Source organism: Dipodomys merriami, unplaced genomic scaffold, assembly GCF_024711535.1.
Source record: "Dipodomys merriami isolate MVZ:Mamm:240054 unplaced genomic scaffold, mDipMer1.0.p SCAF_1409, whole genome shotgun sequence".
Lineage (NCBI taxonomy): Eukaryota > Metazoa > Chordata > Mammalia > Rodentia > Heteromyidae > Dipodomys > Dipodomys merriami.
Window position 1 is genome coordinate 91,445 of NW_027202726.1, and position 17,454 is coordinate 108,898.

Below are 17,454 nucleotides of genomic sequence, written 5' to 3' on the forward strand. Positions count from 1 at the left end.
AGAAGAAGAAGAAGAAGAAGAAGAAGAAGAAGAAGAAGAAGAAGAAGAAGAAGAAGAAGAAGAAGAAGAAGAAGAAGAAGAAGGGGAAGAAGAAGAAGAAGAGGAGGAGGAGGAAGAGGAGGAGGAGGAGGAGGAGGAGGAGGAGGAGGAGGAGGGGAGGAGGAGGAGGAAGAAGGAGGAGGAGGAAGAAGGAGAGAAGGAGGAGGAGGGAATGGAGGAATAGGTAGAGGAGGAGGAGGTAGAGGAGGAGGAGGGAGGAGGTTCTATCTCTGACCTGGCCAAGCAATTGCCCCATTCACAGACCTGGAGAAACTGCCCTTTTAAGGTCCTGGGAATGTAAAGGCTTACACCTTTACAAATGCATTGCCATTCTGAACACAGAGAAGGTCTGTGCAGAGGTGCTGAGGGAAGACGGAATGGATTCAATCCCTTCTCCCCAAACATTTCTACTTCTGGAGTTCACAGGAGACCTTAGGCGTTACAGCCATTTAAAGTGAGCTGGCCAGAGAGAGAAATCCGATAGCACAACTTGAGAAATTAATCTAAATGTTAATACTCCCACATCCCAGAGAAAGAATGCACAGATCAACACCCCTCTCCTAGTCATGGGTGCCTAGACACCTTGAGCTCTTCCTCTTCCCCAGTACCTCCCATGCCACTTCCTTTGTGGTCAGGGAGTGCTTACAATTCTAGGCCAGTTCTAATGGAAATTGAGGTATGTGTGTAGTGGAACCCCTTGTGCCTTTAGCTTGACCTTTGGGCAATAAAGTCCTACTAGGGCCTCATGCACACAGGTCACATCTCATTCATATACTTACATTATGGGATAACAATTTTACACATGCACAGATTCTCCTCTAAAAAAAAATCTTCCCAGTCATGATCCCCTCCTCTGCTATAGTTACTAAGAATTCCTCCCACATTCCCTGGGTGGTAGAAAGCAGAAAGTCCTCCTTGGGTTTCCTACTCTGATTCAGGAACAGATAGTTCCCCTATGGTCCTTTTTCAAATTGGAAAAAGAAAACATTTTATCTATTTAAATTTGAATTGTAACTACATGTTAGTTCCCACAGTCAAATACCATTTATTAGAGTTATTTCACTAAGCTGGAATTTCACCTCAGCCAATTCAAGCACTCTTCTGTCTCAGGAGTAAAGGCAATTATAACCACCATACCAAAAGGTCATTTTTTAAACAGTCAACATCATCATTCTAATTATTCAGTCAACAATAACAAAAGGCACACTTTCACAGTGGGCTTTTATAGCCAGGATATTATTAAATGTGAATCCCAAAAGGGCAAATTCATAGAAGGAGGAACATATGTTGTATTAAAACAACAGTAATTTGTTGACATATTCTGCACACAAATGATGTACATTATGCAAACTAATTTGGCTTTGGTGTTAGAAAAAGATTTTTGTAAAATGGGGGAATATTTGTTTTTTCCATAATAGAGTTTGAACTCAGGGTTTTGTATTTCCTAGACTGGCATGATACTACCCAACCTGCCTGCCCAGATTTCCTACTGGTTGCTGTGAAGCATTGGGTCTCACTTTCCACCCTGGCATGATCCATAGACAGATATGCCTACTTTTAGCTATCATCAGCTGTGTGCCACCACATGCAGCTTCTGCTTAAGTTGTCCTCAAATCACAATCCTCCCATACTCAGCCTCCCACATAGGGAACTTTTTCTGCCCCATAGATATTAAAATATTTAAAGACGCAATTTATTTCTTGCATTTCCTAAAAGTGATTACAGGCATATTAGATGTTAATTTCTGTAACATTATACTTCAAGTCTTCTAGAAAAGCTCCTTTGCAAAAGGAGAGAACACACCCAAATTAATAAACTCAGAGATGAGAATGGAAACATCACCACGGAAACAACCAAGATTCAGAACATTATAAGGGAATAATTCTCAAAACTTTATGCTAATAAGTTTGAGAACTTGACAGAAATGGACCTTTTCCTAGCAAATATTGACATGCCAAAACTGAACCAAGATGAGTTAAACCAGCTTAACAGGCCCATATCAAGCATTGAAATAGAAACAGCAATAAGAGACCTCCCAGCTGAGAAAAGTCCAGGACCAGATGGTTTTACAGCGGAATTTTACAAGGCCTTCAAAGCAGAGCTCACACCAATACTCCTCCAACTCTTCAATGAAATTGAAAGAGAAAGCTCACTATAGAACACATTCTATGAAGCCATCATAACCCTCATCCCAAAACCAGGCAGGGACTCATCAAAGAAAGAGAACTATAGACCCATTTCTTTGATGAACATTGATGCAAAACTTCTCAACAAAATTTTGGCCAATCGACTTCAACAATTCATCCAAAAAATCATACACCATGATCAAATAGGATTCATTTCAGGGATGCAAAGCTGGTTCAATGTCCGCAAATCAATTAATATTATTCATCACATCAACAGGAGCAACAATAAGAACCACATGGTAATCTCAATAGATGCAGAAAAAGCATTTGACAAGATCCAACACCCCTTTATGATGAAGGTTCTGGAAAAATTAGGAATCCATGGATCATTCCTCAATACAATAAAGGCTGTATATGACAAACCTACAGCCAGCATTATACTCAATGGTGAAAAACTAAAGCCATTTCCTCTTAACTCAGGAACAAGACAAGGATGCTCACTCTCTCCACTTCTCTTCAATCTAGTATTAGAATGCCTAGCTACAGCAATAAGACAAGATGCAGACATAAAGGGGATCCAAATAGGGAAAGAAGAAATAAAACTCTCCCTCTTTGCAGATGACATGATCTTGTATTTAAAGAATCCCATAGACTCCACTCCCAAATTACTCAAGCTGATTCAAAACTTTGGCAAAGTAGCAGGTTATAAAATTAACCCCCCAAAATCAATGGCTTTTCTGTATGCCAACAATGAGAAAAGTGTGGCTGAAATTAGGAAAGCAACTCCATTTGTAATAGCCCCACAAAAAATAAAATACCTAGGAATTAATTTAACTAAAGAAGTGAAGGACCTCTACGATGAAAACTTTAAAATCTTGAAAAAGGAAATCAACACAGAACTTAAAAAATGGCAAGACCTCCCATGCTCCTGGATTGGCAAGATTAACATCGTGAAAATGGCAATACTTCCCAAGGCTATCTACAAATTCAACGCGATACCTATCAAAATTCCACCCTCATTCTTCAAGGAAATAGAAGAGGCAATCCCAAAATTCATATGGAACAATAAAAGACCCCGAATAGCAAAAACGCTCCTCAACGGAAAGAACACTGCTGGAGGAATATCAATACCAAATTTCAAACTCTACTATAAAGCCATAGTAATCAAAACAGCTTGGTATTGGCATAAGAACAGACCTCAGGACCAATGGAATAGAATTGAAAACCCAGAAATGAACCTACAGACCTATAGCCATCTAATCTTCGATAAGGAAGGTAAAACAATAGAATGGAAGAAAGACAGCCTCTTCAGTATATGGTGCTGGCAAAATTGGTTAACTACATGTAGAAAACTAAAGCTAGATCCTTATATATCACCCTGCACCAGAATCAACTCCAAATGGATCAAAGACCTTGAACTCAAAGCAGACACTCTGAAAACATTACAGGATGGAATAGGAGAAACCCTAGGTCTCCTTGGCTCAGGCCGAAATTTTCTGAATAGAGACCCGGAAACACAACAAATCAAAGAAAGGTTGGACAAATGGGATTGCGTAAGGTTGCAGAGCTTCTGCAGGGCAAATGACATAGCTAGCAAGATCAATAGAAAGCCCACCGATTGGAAGAAGATCTTTACTAGCCATACAACGGACAAGGGTCTCATATCTAAAATATACTTGGAACTCAAAAAATTAAATCACCCAACAACAAATCCTCAAAGAAACAACTGCCCAATAAATAAGTGGGCGAAAGACTTAAAGAGAAGCTTCTCTGAAGAAGAAAGAAGGATGGCCAACAGACACATGAAGAAATGTTCAACATCCCTAGCCATCAAAGAAATGCAAATCAAAACAACATTCAGATATCACCTCACTCCAGTTAGAACAGCAAAATCAAGAACTCTAACAACAACAGATGCTGGAGGGGATGTGGACAGAAAGGAACCTTACTTCATTGTTGGTGGGAATGTAAACTTGTTCAACCACTTTGGAAAGCAGTATGGAGGTTCCTCAAAAGACTTCACATAGATCTCCCCTATGATCCAGCAATCCCACTTTTGGGCATTTACCCAAATGTTTACAAACAGGACCACACTAAAGCTACCAGCACAACTATGTTTATTGCAGCATTATTTACCATAGCTAAGATATGGAACCAACTCAGATGCCCCTCAGTAGATGAATGTATCAAGAAAATGTGGTATATATACACAATGGAATTCTATGCCTCCATCAGAAAGAATGACATTGCCCCATTTGTTAGGAAATGGAAAGGCTTGGAAAAAATTATATTAAGTGAAGTAAGCCAGGCCCAAAGAAGCATAGGTCCCATGGTTTCCCTTATTTGCAATATCTAGTATAGGTATGAGTCAAGCGGAAAAGGTCAGATAATGTGATATTAGGAAAATGAACCCTTAAATATGTATTTTAATGTTTTCGTTTCTTTCATGCATGTGTTTCTAACGCATTTATAAGATTATTTCTTTGTTGCTTTGTATGTCCCTCCCCCACAGTGTAACCCCCGCCTTCACTATATTTGATGTCAGTATAACATGTGGAGGAGATGGGGACAAACAAGTCGTTTAAGGATTCAGGTGGACCTGTTGCAACAATGAGAAGTACAAAATGTCATGTCAAAACCAGCTTTACAATGTCGGTGTGGGGGGGGAGGGGGGTATGATTGGGTGGGGGGAGGGGGGAGGCTGGGAAGGGAGGTGAAGGGTAAACAAAGGAGGAGGCTGCAATGCTTGGTAAGAAATGTACACATTATCCTGCCCATGTAATTGTAACCCCTCTGTACAGTATGTTCTCAAATAAAATAAAATAAAAAAATAAAGAAAAAATAAAGAAAAGCTCCTTTGCTTAGCAAAAATAAAAATAAAAAAAATCCTTTCTTGTCATCCAAGCCTAGTTTGTCCAATATGGTAGCCAATAGTCACAAATACCTGGGGACATTTAACATGTGACTGAATTTTATTTTATTTTCTGTTGATTTACCTTAAAAGTTTTAAACAAGGGCTGGGAAAGTGGCTCAGTGGTAGAGCGCTTGCCTTGCATGCTTGAGGCCCTGGGTTCGATTCCTCAGCACCACATAAGCAAATAGAAAAAAAAAGCCGGAAGTGGCGCTGTGGCTCAAGTGGTAGAGCGCTAACCTTGAGCTGAAGAGCTGAGGGACAGCACCTTGACCCAGAGTTCAGGCCCCAGGACTGTACCCAAAAAAAAAAAAAAAGTTTTAAACAAGCCCGGAGCTAGTTTCTCATGCCTATTAGTAGTCCTAGCTACCCAGGAGGATTATATCTGAGGATTGTGGTTCACAACCAGTCTGAACAGGAAAGTCCATACAACTCGTATCCCCAATTAACCAGAAAACCAGAAGTACAGCTGTGTGTCAAAAGTGGTAGAACATTAGCCTTGAGTGAAAGAGCTAAGAGACAGTACCTCGGCCCTGTGTTGAAGTCCAACTAAAATAGAACCAATCTAAAGATTTTTATTGAACTTAGCTATGGTTTTCATAGTACATTATTTCTTTTAAACTGTTGAAGATTTAGCACCTAAATTAGGCTGCTGAAAATCCATTATCCGTACTGCAGGTTTATTGTAAAAATAATGAAAAGCATCTTAATGTTGTACTGGTAATTTCTAGAAATAGTAACACTTGCAATCAGTTGAGTTGAAGAAAATAGTCTACTGAAATTATTTTTCTATGTATCTTTTCAAATTTACAAAAAGGTGCTAGAAGGTTTAGATAAAATCTAATGAGACATGGTATCTCTAAGCCACTATTTCTGTTTAGTTCAGCTCATTTTACAACCTAGGAATACCAACTGAGTGATGTTCTAATCTTTATAATAAAGATTCTAACAAATTTACCCTTCCCACAGACAGTATTTAAACACTGAGCCAAATAGAGGATAAAAGATTTTAATTTGGGGCTGGGAAGATGGCTCAGAGGTAGAGCGCTTGCCTTGCATGCTTGAGGCTCTGGGTTCGATTCCTCAGCACCATATAAGCAAAAAAAGAAAAAAGCCGGAAGTGGCACTGTGGCTCAAGTGGCAGAGCGCTAGCCTTGAGCTGAAGAGCTGAGGGACAGCGCCCAGGCCCAGAGTTCAGGCCCCACGACCGGACCAAAAAAAAAAAAAAAAAGAAAAAAAAGATTTTAATTTTTGTTCCCATACCGGGGCTTGAACCTGGGCACTGTCTCTTAATTTTTTCACTTTTTTCACTCAAGGTTGGTCCTCTACCACAGCTCCATTTCCAGCTTTTTGGTGGTCAACTGGAGAGAAAAGTCTCATAGACTTTCCTGCCTGGGTTGGCTTTGAATTAAGATCCTTAGACCTCAGCCTTCTGAGTAGCTGGGATTATAGGTGTGAGCCACCAGCATTCAGCCACAAAGGACTTATGAAGACCTTAGAAATGGCCAAAATGATATTTTTTTAAAGAGAGAAGTAGTTAGACTATGGGAGAAGGAACTTTTCTGGATTTAATCCTACCCAAGGCATCACTTAATCTGCAGGACTCTGACTGGACATAATTCAGAGAGTCCCAGGCAGGAGACCTGAAAGGATAAGGCTGGAGTAGGGGGGTGGGGACCAAGGGGTTGGGGGGGCTGGGGGGAGAGCCTGCCTGAGCTGCAAGAAGGTGACAGAAGCTGCTGGAACATAACATACAGGAAGCTGCAGGAAAGGGAGGCCTTCCCTCTGCATGTGAATGTCACACAGTGGGAAGCCCCAGGGTTCACAGACTAAAACATCTGTGAAGCTGAAGACACTAAGCAGAGATCTTACTGTCTATGCACTAGAAGAGACAGTTATATACTAATAAAGCTGAAGACAAAAATCTTGAGCTGGCTTCAATGTATATGTGTGATATTTGTTGTTGAACTGGGTGCTATCCCTGAGCTTCTACTAGCTAGCTCTCTACTACTTTGAGTCACACCTCACCACTTCTGAAAACATTGAACACTGTTTTGTGTGTGTGCCAATCCTATGGCTAGAACTCAGGGCCTGGGTGCTGTCCTTAAGTTTTCTTACTCAAGGTTAATGATCTACCACTTGAACCACAGTAAAAGCAAAGTCATTTCTGGCTTTTCTGATGGCTAATTGGAGATAAGAGTCTCATGGACTATTCTATGCCTCCATCAGAAAGAATGACATTTCCCCATTTGTTAGGAAATGGAAAGGTTTGGAAAAAATTATATTAAGTGAAGTAAGCCAGGCCCAAAGAAGCATAGGTCCCATGGTTTCCCTTATTTGCAATATCTAGTATAGGTATGAGTCAAGCGGAAAAGGTCAGATAATGTGATGTTAGGAAAATGAACCCTTAAATATGTATTTTAATGTTTTCGTTTCTTTCATGCATGTGTTTCTAACGCATTTATAAGATTATTTCTTTGTTGCTTTGTATGTCCCTCCCCCACAGTGTAACCCCCGCTTTCACTATATTTGATGTCAGTATAACATGTGGAGGAGATGGGGACAAACAAGTCGTTTAAGGATTCAGGTGGACCTGTTGCAACAATGAGAAGTACAAAATGTCATGTCAAAACCAGCTTTACAATGTCGGTGTGGGGGGGGAGGGGGGTATAATTGGGTGGGGGGAGGGGGGAGGCGGGGAAGGGAGGTGAAGGGTAAACAAAGGAGGAGGCTGCAATGCTTGGTAAGAAATGTATGCATTATCCTGCCCATGTAATTGTAACCCCTCTGTACAGTATGTTCTCAAATAAAATAAAAAAAAAAAAAAAAAAAAGAGTCTCATGGACTTTCCTTTCCTGGCTAGTTTTGAATTATGATCCTCAGATCTCAGCCTCCTGAGTAGCTAGGATTACAGGTGTGAGCCACTGATGTCCAGCCTAAACTAAAAAACAAAAACAAGCAAAACACCACATACTCATTCTATTTTAGAATTAGATATTGATGATAGAAAGGTAGAAAAATTCAAGATCTGTGTCATTGTAAGGAGTTCATGTTAATGAACTGACTCTCACTTGGTTTGGAACAAAGAAAACATCCCTGCCCAGTCAGGATGAGAGAATGATGACCATGGAACATGTGATATGGAAGAGGAACATAAGCCAGCCTTTATCATGAAAGATCACACTTAGACATTGATGGAAGCCGAATTCATATTACACAATTTCAATCTTAATCATGCTTGTCCTCTATTTCCCTAGATAATAACAAAACCTTGCTTTATTATCCCCCACTCAATAAGGCCATCTAAGTTCCTATTTGAAGAGACTTTCATAGGTCTTTTGTTGTTGTTGTTGCCTGTAACTATGTATAAATATGAACCACATTTTACATAGAAAGACTTCGTTCAAAATGATGCAAAGCAGCAATGAGCAATTAGTGGAGCCAAAATTAGGATCTAGTTCTGATGAGCTCTCTATAGGATCTCACAATTTTGCCCTGGTAATTCCTGCATTAGGAAACTCAACACTGTCCTCTAGTGACAGAAAAGTCATTACAACCCAGAACTCCTGAATCACTAAGAGTAATTATCATCAGTGATTCAATTTTACTCTCCTTCCTTCTTTCCTTTGCTTCCCTAACTTCCTCTCCCTCATTCCCTTCTTCCCTTCCTTTATTTTGTCAGTAGTATGGCTTCAACTCAGGGTCTTATACTCTCCCTTAGTTTTTTTCTCAAGGCTGTCCCTTTACTACTTAAGCCACAGATCCACTACTGGCTTTATAGTGGTTAATTGGAAATAAGACTTTCACAGATTTTCCTACTTAGGCTGGCTTTGAATCACAATCCTCTAATCTCAGTCTCCTTAATAGCTAGGATTTCAGGTTGAGCTCCTGGTTCAGAAATCTCATTAATTGGCCTTCTGGAAATTAACCACACTGTATTTCCTTGTTACACATAACTTCAAGTGATTCTTTTCACACATCATGAGCTGTGAAGACTAGTAAGAGAACTCCGAGTGTCACTTTTTCTTCTCTTTCTTAACTTCCCACTACTGAGAAATCCTTTCTAGCTAGCTTACCTTCTGATTACTTTGGGAATATATCTCACTTTAAATGAGCCTTAAAGTGAGATTCTTGTTTGACTGAAGTCTTGGATTACATAAAGTTAATTGTTTAGGAAAAAAGATTATCCAATATGGTGGCTTTGATAATTTGGAGATTTCTTCTGGCTGCTCATGGAGTATAGAGGTGAGCTGCCTGTGATAGAAGCCCTATGATTATTCTGTGTGGTTTGGTTTGGTTTTCATGCCAGTACTAGGGCTTGAACTCAAGGCCTGGGGACTGTCCTGGAGCTTTTTTCCTTAAGTCTAGCACTCTATCAGTTGAACCACAGCTCCACGTTCAGGACTTCTGCTGGTTAATTTGAGATTTCTCATAGCTTTTTCTCCTCAGTCTGACTTTGAACTTCTACCCTCAAATCTCTGCCTCCTGAATAGCTAGGATTACAGACATGAGCCACCAGCAACAGTCTTGGTTCAGTATACATTGGAACCATAGGCCAAAAAAGCTCTTCCTCCACATAATTCCTATTAATGAGCCCATAGCTTCCTATATGCTTTTGTATATATGTCTATGTTTCTCTATATATACATATACATATCTATATAAATGTATATATGTATGTGCATGTATATATGTGTGTATACATATATACACATATATATGTAGTATATATATACACAATTAGCCAGTCTTGGGGCTTGAACTCTGGGCCTGGGTGCTATCTCTGAGCTTCTTTTACTGAAGGTGAGCCCTCTATCACTTGGCCACAGTGCCACTTCCAGTTTCTTAGTGGTTAATTGGAGATAAGTATCTCATGGGGACTTTTCTGCCCAGGCTAGCTTCAAATGGCTATCCTCAGATCTCAGCCTCCTCAGTAGCTAGGATGACAGGCATGAGTTACTGGCACCTGGCCTTACATGCTTTTTTATACCTTCCCAATCATTTGACTTAAGTAAAATGACTCTTTAGACTGTAGAGGGACATTTCATTAAAAAAATTTGATCAAATATTAGCATCCTCACACTAGCTAATTCAGAATAGATGAGGACTCAGTAAAGATCAATTTTTTTTTTTTTGCTGGTCATGGGCATTAACTCTGGGCCTGGGCACTGTCCCTCAGCTCTTTAGCTCAAGGCTAGCGCTCTACCACTGGAGCCACATCACCACTTCCGGCTTTTTCTGTTTATGTGGTGCTGAGGAATCGAACCCAGGGCCTCATGCTTGCAAGGCATGCACTCTACCGCTGAACTACCTTCCCAGCCCAAGATCAAATTTTTAACCCTTGTTACCACACTTCAGGTCCCTCACCATTGTCTTGCTATCTCTTCCTTGAACACACACAAAGGGAGCACTGTCCATCTTCTCTTCTGTAGCTACTGTGTCAGCAGTGCATCACATCCTTTCTGAATTATCCCAGTAAAACCTCATTGGTGTTCTCCCAGGTCAAGCCTCCCCTTCAACGACTCCTTCCCTCACAGATACACACAGAGTTTGTACCACATCAGGGAAATGTATTCTGTGAAAATATAGTGCTACTGACTTGTATGTTGGCCTAATATACCTCCCTCAGAGATGCCTACCATTCCTACTGGTATCAAGACAAGATGGAAGATTGGAGAAAGGAGTTTATGGAAGGGATGGAGATGCCACATAATTGTAGGTCCTTTCCTACCACTGCCTGAGGAACACATCATACAAGGTTTCACTGGATCCATGGAAATTCTTTCTAATAAGACAAAGGGGAACTGCAGATGGACTTGGTCAGCTCCATAAATGTAAGACATATCTATTATATAGCTAAGTCCCAAAGTAGAGCTTTCATGGATGATCTGTACAAAAAGATGCTATTTAAGAATGGCAAGAGGAAGTGTTGTATTGCAAAGTAAAACAGAAAATGATGCTCTTCCCTATAGATACACACTTGGAGATGTACTAGGCATGGTGTCATATTGACAATTCAGAAAACTCCAGCAATAGAGGGGCTGGGAAGGTGGCTCAGTGGTAGAGCTCTTGCCTTGCATGCTCGAGGCCCTGGGTTCGATTCCTCAGCATCACATAATCAAAAAGAAAAAAGCCGGAAGTGGCGCTGTGGCTCAAGTGGTAGAGAGCTAGCCTTGAGCTGAAGAGCTGAGGGACAGCACTCAGGCCCAGAGTTCAGGCCCCAAGACCGGACCCTCCCCCCCCCCCAAAAAAAAGAAAACTCCAGCAATAGAAAAAGAATGTCACTTTGCCTGACATGATTCTCAGCACTTCCTGAGAAACTGATCAAAGAACTGCATTTCCCCTTTTATCTCTTCATAGACTACTCCCCAGGGAGTTCACAACACCTGGATTTGGACAGACTGAGAGTTGACACCAGAATGACAAGGGACCATTATCACTGCATTGACACCACCACTTGGATTTTGTCCCTATAGGACCTGTCCCCTTTCCTGCCAGGACTTCAGCTCTCTTGTAAACAGAATAAAAGTTTAGAATCATTGGACGTCCATGTAGCTTTCTTGGCCAGACTGGTTTTTGGGAGTTTGTGTTTCTGTCCATCCTGAAGAAAGAGTTACTATGGATGAAGTTGCCAACTCTGTTTAAATAACAGTTTTGTAATACAGCTTCATCCCACTTTATCTCTCAGAGCCAATCATGCCTTGCTCTCTTATGCCCTGTGAGCATTTTTTTAAAACCTGTGAGCATTTTTTAAAACATTGTTTTCACTTGCAAAGAAGACAGTTAATAACGGGATTGGCACTGTACTAACACAAGTCTTACTCCCACAGGAGAGAGGCTGCAAGACCATGCAAGTGGGTCAGAGATGGATGGGGCTCACTCACACGTTACTAGGCAACTGTGCAAATGGGATGGAAGTGATATTGATACCTAGGAATATGCCTTGGAAATTCACTTGTTTCAAATCTCCAAGGCTACACTTCTCCTTTGCAACAATAAATAAATTAAAAGTGTTGAGAGAACATTCTCCTGCTTTCCAAAACAATTCTGGGGCCAATGAAAACACGAGCCATGTTTCTGAATGCTGAAGGCTGCATTTAGGTTTATTTACTCCCCCTCTTTCTCATTCAACATAGGAGTCATCAACCTCTCTATTTCTCAAGGTCTTGAATATCTCCAAGCCCTACCTTTGGGAATCACGAGCAAGCTTGAGGGATGGATGGAAGAAAAGAAGAAAATTAGAGGCATGGTAGAGGCAATTGGGGCTAAAAGGCCATGGAAGAATGGAGGTTGGAGTGAAGATAAGAATAAGAGAGAGTAAGAGAAAGACTGATGAAGAAATATGCATATTTTAGAGGTAGAAAGATGGGATGAAGACTCATTTTTCCACCAATGTTTACTGCTGTTAGTTTGAAGAGACATTGGGGAGTTGTGGCAAATCTGCCTCTCTCTCTGTCCCTTTGTTTCCTAATATGGTAGCTACTTAAGAGGAGATTTTTCTCTTAGGTAGCTTTGTGTCTGAGCTTCCCTCCATATTCCTTCATGAAGGAGTTAGGCCTCCCTGGCTAGGTAAAGGATAACAGCAAGGACCAGCTCCAATATGGGAGAGAGATGATTCAACAAGATGCCTGAGGAGAAGGACCCAGCAAGATGATGCATGCAAATCTCACAATGCAGTAATGACTCAGTAGAGACAGAGAAACCAAGGAGACTCCCTACAGCACTCCCTACACCCTATCTAACCCTATACCCACCAACTGGACCAGGCCATGCCTCAGAGGGAGAAGCTAAGACCCTATACATAAGGGACAGGTACAGGCAGGATGGAGATGCGATAAGGCTCCCGGATCCATTCTATTTTTGTTGTTGTTGTTGGTCATGGGGCTTGAACTCTGGGCCTGAGCACTGTCCCTCAGCTCTTTAGCTCAAGGCTAGTGCTCTACCACTTGAGCTACAGCACCACTTCTGGTTTTCTAGTGGTGCAATGGAGATAAAAGTTTCTCAGACTTTCGTGCCCAGCCTGGCTTTGAACCTGGATCCTTAGATTTCAGCCTCCTGAGTAAGTATAAAATTACAGGTGTGATCCACCAGTGCCTGCCTCCAATTCTATTTTAGCAGGATTTCCTTATGATATTATGATATTATTTAGTTCTCATAATCACTGGATATTACAGTCTCCTAGTTTTATAACTTTGCCTTGGAGATGTTGTGTCTCAAAGATGTTAAAATTCTCAAGGTCTCACCCTGAAAAAGTCACTGCTATAGTTTGGGTATTGAATGTGCTAAGGATTTCATCTCTAAAACACCAGTACTGGAGATATTAGGGGCCCTTTAAGAGTTGAGTCTTTCTGGGGAGGTCTTCAGGTCAAGAGCTTCCTGCTCCCCTATTCTGCCTGTCATCTGAGCATCTTCTCTGACACATGTTCCTATCAGGATATGCAATCTTTGCCAGAGGCTCAAAGCAAGAGACTACTTGACCTTGGACTAGAACCCACAAACTGTGGGTAGCTAAGGGAACTTTTCAGTTATAAGCTAATTGCTTCAAGTATGTTACTGTAGTAAAGCAAAGCTGACCAATACAACCATGGTGATAAAACACACTCCCCTTCTTTTTGTTTGTTATTAGTCATGAACTTGAACTCAGAACCTGGAGTCTGTCCCAGAGCTCTTTTGCTCAAGGCCAGCTCTCTACCTCTTTGAGCCATAGGTCCACTTCTCTGGTGGTTTGCTGGAAATAGAGTCTCATGGATTTTTGCTGCCTGAGCTGGCTTCAAATAGTGATTCTCAGATCTCAGCCTCGTGAGTAGCTAGGATTACAGAATGAGCCATTGGCTCCCAGTTCTTTTTCAAGCCAGAGCTTTAGACTATGTTTTGTTTTCAACTCAAAGGAATCCTCTATACCTGCCCCTTGTCACTCTTAGCAATCTGTCCTCCAGCTAAATAAAGGATTGTGAGGAGAAGAAACTTGTGATTCACGTCAGAGTTCACCAGAAGACCATGAAGAATGGAAGATAGAGGATTAGAGACAAGGTTATAAATACTAACCTTTACCTTGCTCATGTAATTGTAACCCCTCTGTACGGTATTTTCACAATAAAAAAAAGAAATAGAAATACTAACCTTGTATTTCCCTACTTACTACTTTTTGCCTCCACAGCAATTTTTCTTTGTAAGTTTAGATGTAATTTGATAGCACTGTATCTTGACTCTTAATGATTGATCATTGATTTTTTTAAAAAAAGTCAAATGGACATCCCAGAGTTGTCAGAAGAGCTGAGGCTCTGTATTGAGTTGTAAAGGAGAATCTGTGACTCTGCTTGCCTTTGGTATTAAAGTAGGCAATCCTGCCATCTAGTGGACTTTGAATCAACTTCAGTTGAAAGTCTTCTGCAATTTAGGGGATTCTATTTTAAATAACAAGGGAAGCCTGGAGTTGCAGTTCATCTCTATAATCCTAGCTACTCAGGGGGCTGATCTCTGAGGATCATGGTTCAAAGCTTGCCTGGGCAGGAAGTCCTGAGACTCCTTATTTGTAAAGAAGCACCAGGAAAGTGGAAGCAGGGATGTAGCTCAAAGTAGTAGAGGGATACCCTGAAAAAAAAAAGGCTCAGGGACAATGCCCACGATCGACAAAACAAACAAAAAAGCCCCCAAAATGCCAGAATGGCCTTGTGGGAAAAATATCACTTCTTTCATGTTTCAGCTCTACAGGGAGGAGAAAATGTGAACCTGGCACCCTTGCTTGCCACTGGTAAACTTTGCCCATAATTACTAACACTCATGTTCGCTGGGCCCCTAAAATAAACACCAAAACAAAGATTATGTTTATCTTTCCTACAGACATTCCTAGTAACCAGAAAGAGTTTGCACATTACTAGTAGCAATCAGAAAATATTTGCTGAATAAATGTATGTGCTTAGGATAAGTAAATAAAAGAGATGGGAACAGGAGAGATTGCCGATGTCTCAAAGGGAAGAAAGTAAGTTTTGAAATTTTTGCTTTCTCAAACAGAGCAAACCTAGTCCCTGCAATTGCTGGGTGAACAGGGAGAAAAGAGCTTTATAAAGCAGCACCATCACTCACACCAAAAGCCCTGGGCTCACCAAAAGTCCCTGTCTCAGGTCTCCCAAGAGTCAGTTGTTGCCTATCTCTGACCAGCAGAGGGCAGTGCATGCTCGCTCAAGCCAGGGCTGAGTTCAGTCTGTACAATGTCATCTGACAGACTTTGTGTGCTCTTATTCCTTGGAGATGTCTTTATGGTGCTTATAACTGGGGAACAAGATTGCTTTCTAAGTATTGTATGGAAAACAAGTTGTGTTCTTGTTCTTTCTTTAAACAGTGATGCTGAGAATTGGGTTCAGTTCAATAGGGCTGACACTGATATAACACCCTGTAGTGGGAAGTCAGTTTAGAATGACTTTCAGATTGGCAAAATCATCTGTACATAGAAGGTACCAGAGGCTTCAAATAGAAAATGGAGACTAGAGTCTCAGGAGCCCAGCTAGAACTTTCTTCTAGGTCCTGAGGCCTCTCTCCCGACAACACATGTACATTTTTTTCTTTTCTTTCTTTCTTTCTTTCTTTTTTTTTTTTTGCTTATGTGGTGCTGAGGAATCGAACCCAGGGCCTCAGGCATGCAAGGCAAGCGCTTTACCACTGAGCCACCTTCCCAGCCCTCACATGTATGTTTCTTTGGCTGTAGATCTTTCTAGTCATGTCTTGGCTCATTTTAGGGTCTTTGGAGTCAGGGTGGGTAAAGACCACCCCTCAGCCCCCACCCCTGCCTTTCTGTTGAAGGGTTGGTCACTTGCTTTGGAATTTAAATGTAGTCAATCTGAAATCATTTATATTATTTCCAAACCAAACAACAAAATGGGTAAGTTGTGTGAGGTTTGATTTTCACAAATATTTTTTTTGGAGGGGGGTGTGTTGGGTCTAGTCATGGGCCTGAACTCTGGGCCTCAGTGCTGTCCCTCAGCTCTTCAGCTCAAGGCTAGTGCTCTACAACTTGAGCCACAGTGCCACTTCTGGCTTTTTTTTCTTTTTTTCCCCCTGCTTATGTGGTGCTGAGGAACTGAACCTAGGGCTTCATGCATGCAAGCAAGCACTCTACCACTGAGCCACCTTCCCAGACGGTTTCACAAATATATTTTTAGTGATTTTGGTGGTGGTGGTGTGGGGCTTGAACTTGAGGCCATGATGCTGTCCCTGAGCTCTTTAGCTCAAGGTTAATGCTCAACTACTTTAAGCCACAGCTCAACTCCCAGGTATTTGGTCATTAACTAGAGAAAAGACTCTCATGCAAGTTCCTACCAAGGCAAGATTCCATGAGCCATCAGACTCCAGTGAAGGAATACTTGTTTTTTGTTGTTGTTGTTGTTATTTGTTTCTTTTTGTCTGCATGTACTTCCATTTACGGTAGCACCACTCACAATAAAGATAGGGAATCAATCAAGTGTACATCATTGGACCAATAAAAAGAGAGCATATACATTCAGTGGAATGTTATTCAGCCTTAAGTAAAAAAAAAATAAATAAATAAAATAAAATCAGGTTCACGCCTGTAATCCTATCAATTCAGGAAGCTGAGATCTGAAGATCAAAGTTCAAAGTCAGCCTGGGAAGAAATGTCCATGAGATTCTTTTCTCCAATTAACCTCCAGAAAACCAGAAGCAGATCTATGGTTCAAAATGGTAGAGTGCTAGTGAGACAGTGCCCTAGACCCATGTTCAAACAAATAAAAAGAAAACAATTTCAACAATATAAATTGCACAGTAGAACACTAAGCTTCAAGAAATAATGCAGAGCCGGGTGCTGGTAGCTCACACCTATAATCCTAGCTACTCAGGAGGCTGAGATCTGAGGATCACGGTTCAAAGCCAGCCAGGCAGGAAAGCCCTTGAGACTCTTATCTCCAATAAACTACTATAAAACAAGAAGTGGCATTGTAGTTCAAGCAGTAGAGTGCTTGCCATGAGCTGAAGAGTGCAAGAACAGTGACCAGGCTCAGAGTTCAAGCCCCACAACTGACAATAAAAGAAGAAAAAAAAATAATGCAGGTACAGAAACACCAATATCAGACACACCCTTTTATATTTGAAGATTAAGAAATGTGGCTTTAGAGCAGACAGAAAAACCATAGGACACTGCTGAAGCATTGCTCATAGTCCTCCTTCAGTGAAGGGCAGAGCCTGAGGCTCCCGTGCCTTCTCTGATCCTGTCTCTTACCACTGAGCGCAGGCTTCCTCGCTGCAGCCATACTGGCATTTGTCCTGTTCTGCAGCAGCCCAGGATAACCTGTGCCAGGCTGGGGGCCACTGTTATTCTACTGCCTGGAATGCTCTTCCCCAGACACCCAGCTGCTCATCCCCCATCCT

The 17,454-nt window shown here is 41.3% G+C and overlaps 1 protein-coding gene across 1 annotated transcript in view; it reads left to right on the top strand.

Annotated features, from left to right (window-relative positions):
* The window catches only part of LOC138826283 (protein FAM114A2-like), a 101,999-nt gene extending 90,379 nt beyond the window's left edge, over positions 1-11,620 (top strand). The window contains exon 11 of the transcript XR_011371631.1: positions 11,437-11,620. The gene's annotated coding sequence lies outside the window, so the exon portion shown is untranslated. The remainder of the gene's footprint in view (positions 1-11,436) is intronic.
* Positions 11,621-17,454: the final 5,834 nt, after the last annotated feature.